This window comes from Olea europaea, chromosome 10 (genome assembly GCF_002742605.1).
Source record: "Olea europaea var. sylvestris chromosome 10, O_europaea_v1, whole genome shotgun sequence".
In the NCBI taxonomy this organism is placed as follows: domain Eukaryota; kingdom Viridiplantae; phylum Streptophyta; class Magnoliopsida; order Lamiales; family Oleaceae; genus Olea; species Olea europaea.
Window position 1 is genome coordinate 2,208,554 of NC_036246.1, and position 4,314 is coordinate 2,212,867.

A 4,314-nucleotide genomic window follows, 5' to 3' on the forward strand; every position below is an offset into this window, starting at 1 on the left:
GGGGGGAGGGGGGGGGGGGGGGGGGGGGAAGGGGGTGAGGCTCAAGATATTGAAAAGAATAGAGGAAGTTCTACTAGCTACATCTAGAATCTGGTTTGTACTGCATTGCTTCTGGCCACCTTAAACATGATGTTACAATTGTGCATTCATTTGTGTTGTAAGTAGAGGAGATACAGAAAAAGCCCTCGCATAGCAGTTCTCAGATATTGCCCTGCACGTGAGGATTGAACAAATTATATAGAAGGAATGAAATATCCCATGATATCATGTCCTCTCAAATCCAATGAATCAGCCACTGACGATTCTTTTCATATATTTGTGTGCGCATTCTGGGAGGGAAATTCAGCTGATTTAATTATTCAAATTCTATGATGTTATTTTAGGTGTGTTTGTTTATCTCATTTTTTTGGGGTGGGGTGGGGTGGGGGAGAGTGGTGTTGATTATCCACCAGACTAGCATCCTCTTTGCTTTCGCCAACATATTGTTAGTCAGTAACACTTTTTACCCATTCATTTGCTAAGAAAATACCATGCTATCATAGTATTTCTTTTGATTTTTGAAAGCTGGATGTTGCTTTCGAGGTTTATGAGAGTGATATTTTCTCTCTTTGCACTGGCCAACATATTGTTAGTCAGTAACAGTTTTTACACATTCATTTGCTAAGGAAATACTATGCTGTCATAGTATTTCTTTTGATTTTTGAAAGCTGGATGTTGCTTTAGGGGTTTATGAGTGTGTGATATTATCTTTTTGCTCCTTGACAGGTTTTGCTGTACCGCTATAAGATTCCCTTCAAGCCCTTGGGCATATCAGATGATGAGAAGACTATCTTGGATAAATCTCATTCCTGTTTTTTCTTTGCCGAGAATAACTTGTAATATCAATTGATTGAATTGTATTTTAAAATTGGACCGCGTGATTTTATCAGGCTTCTTAATTTTTGAAATTTTACACCGAGATTGACTGACGTTACATTGAAGGTGGTAGAGTTTTTATTTTTATTTTTTGATGTTAATGTACTCGCTTCTGAGCTATGTTCAAATTGGTTGAGCTCATAGACCGTTAAAACTTCACTTCTGTTAGCTTTTAATTGCATATTATATGATATGGTTTATGGATATATCAGTGAAAATGCACAGAAGCAAAAGGCTTCTTTATCTGTGTTTCCCAGTCTACCGCATTTTATTGTTAAAAAAGGTTGAACCCCAACTTTGAGGGTCCCTATTCCGTACCGTCCCGCCCTTAGAGCTTTATGAGGGAGGTAAATCGCGAGATGTGTCCCAATATGCCAGAAACAAGAGTTGTCTGTACACTATCACATTTTATTGTTGCTTTGTCCCATTGAGCATCCAATAAATTGGATGTATGCTTGGTTGAACTAAATAGCCCAAAATGCCAACAAAGATTACAAGTCGGTTCTTCTAATACAAGAAAGAAATACAAAACACTTATATCTTCAACAATAAACTGCAGATTTACGAAGAATCACTCAAGAAACTTTAACTGGCCTACTGCAACTACAACTATAAGAATCCTCTCATTCTTATAGTAATCACTCAGAATATTACAGTTATCAGAGGCTAAAAACACAGATCTCATTCTCGAATGAACTTTTGAAGAGAGAAGAAAACCACAGATCAAATCCTAGCGTTCGAAAGAAAAGGCATGTATCTCTCGAACTCAAACAGTCAGAAGAAGAGGAGAGTAAGAAGTGTGAAATGGACAGTGTATTATATATCCAATACAACAAAGATGCCAAATGAAGGGCCTTGATAAGGACACATGTCGCCGTCCTGTAAAAAGTGCCTTAAGAAAGTTGCATTTCCAGTAATGCAACTTTAGCCAAATTTTTGGGAGCACATTACAAATCACTAGCTCTAGCCTCAACAAAAACTTTCATTTGGGTGTCATAGGAACTGAGAAGCAACAATACCTGGTCCAGATTTTAGTAACTCGACTTTTTTGAAGATTAATATATTGATGAAGAGAGACATTGTTTTAATCAGAATTTGCATCATAGTATATATTTATATGAATATTGGGGGTATAACCAGATTCTCGTGCAGATTAGTTTCAGTGGGGTATGAACACTTGTAAAATCATTCAGAATTGGACTCCATGGATCTTTTGGAAAGAAGGGGGGGGGGGGGGGGGGGGGGGGGGGGGCGAGGATTTACGTTATATTTAAAGCTTTTGAGGTTCAAAAACTTCACATATTGTGACATACACGTCGACAGAATATCTTCTTGCATTTGCATACAATCCGTGTAAAGCAACACGTTGACATGATCAACTGAGCTCAACCTGACCTAAGTATCTCAACAAAAAGGGTATTCATGTTTTTCTTGGATCCACAGAGTTAACAATCAGTGCCTGCCCTATGATTTTGAGGGCTTGAGGCGAACTTCATAGATTAGGCCCCAAAAAGTTGTAGTATGCATGTGAAATCTATAAGTGTATTATGGAACCAACTGTTAACTTAAAACTTAACTGTAAAACAAAAAACAATTGAAACTTGGGATAATCAAGACTAGAACTGTAACTTCCACTACCATCAAGGTAAACACTTTTCATGTTCCTGAATTTTCTGTGTTGAATAAAATTTGTTAATTCCTTCGTCTACAAGAAGCTTTTCTTCCAATCCTCGTCTAGTAATTGATAGGATCTTTTTATCTTGAGTAGCTCAGTGAAGGCCAAAATCTTGTCAAGAGTTAAGCACATAAACTTCGGCCTCGAGTTTCAGGAAAAAAAAAATCATATTGCCTGTCTTTCCGACTGATCAATATGTGATATCTTCTGACTTTCTTTTCCATTTTCTAGGGTCAAGTTGATTAAGCCAAAATGTGGTTAAGATATAATACTATATATTATGATTCCTTGTGAATCCACTAGATGACCTGATCCTACCTTGGTAAATTCTATAGCTTGTTTCAATGGGAACTAATCAGATCCATATAACCTTATCCTAGTTTGTTATGTTGAGAGGATATTTCATTTTTGTGTAGCTTAATTCAAAATACAAAATCTGGATCAAAGGTATATCAGAGGAGCATTGGGTTCAATAAAATCATACTTTCTTGTCTTTTCAATTGATCAATGAAACAACTCAAGACTTTCTTTTCCTTTTCTAAGCGCTGATTTTAATTTCGGTAAGCCATACTAGGGTTAATAAGATATAATATTCATCATTATGACTCATCGTGAATCCAGATGAATGGCCTGATCCTATTTTGATAAATTACTAAAAACTGAAGTGACCAATTCAAGACCCTCTTAGAACTTACAAATTAAAGCTTCAAGAATATAGAAATTTGTTTTTTAAAAAAAAAAAAAAAAAAAAAAAAAAAAAAAAGCACTTATTTTGGGAGTTCTGCGTGAATTATTTTGCGAACCTTTAAAAATTTACTTATAAGGTAACACGTTTTAATATAAGTTCTTGGTCAATTAAGAAAGGATTAAGTTACTTTTAAAAAAATTAATGACTTAATTACATGTTATCATAGTTTTTAGAACGGATGGTTTATGTATGACATTCATTGTCACCGTTGCTGATGGGTAATCACTATTTATAAATAACATTACACTTTTCAATTTAGTGTAAATATGAGCCACACATTCTTATGGTCATAGGCTCAGCAATATAATCATATGAGAACATTTTGAAGGGATTATTTAAACTTAAGATTTCCTCTATTTTGAATAATAAACCTTTAAAATTATACTGTTCAAATTAATATTTTTAAATATAGGGAGAGAGTTTTGAAGAGTCAAATCTACTCTGTAATTAAATGCATTGAAGGTATTTCAATTTTCAATGGAAAAAAACAATATAATAATTTGAAGAAAACTAGCGAAAAATAAAATATAGGGAAAAATAATATTTTCAATAGGCTCTAGTAGAAAATTTAAATACTCCAAAAGTTTCTTTATCTTTGAGGCTAAGTCTTGTTCAACAACTGTTCTTTCAAAGTTTTTTTTCTTATGCTCATTTTTAACAACACATTTTCACAATAGAATATTATTCACGTCAACAATTCTCTAAAAAATTATTATTCAAAAACTCATTTTGCAAAAAAAATTAGCTGTCAAATAGGGCTTAATTTTGCTACTATTTAAATAATATTAAGAATTGAAAATTAAAATATTTTGAATGCATTTAATTATGGAGTCAAAGCCACTTTCTATTTTAAAATGTTAATTTGTAGAGTTTTTTTTAACAAACTTCTAAAGCTCAACTCTTGTAGTATTTTACTTTTAAAAGCCTTTCGGCGATATTTTAAAATTAAAGGAGACAAATGAAATCCTTGAAATTT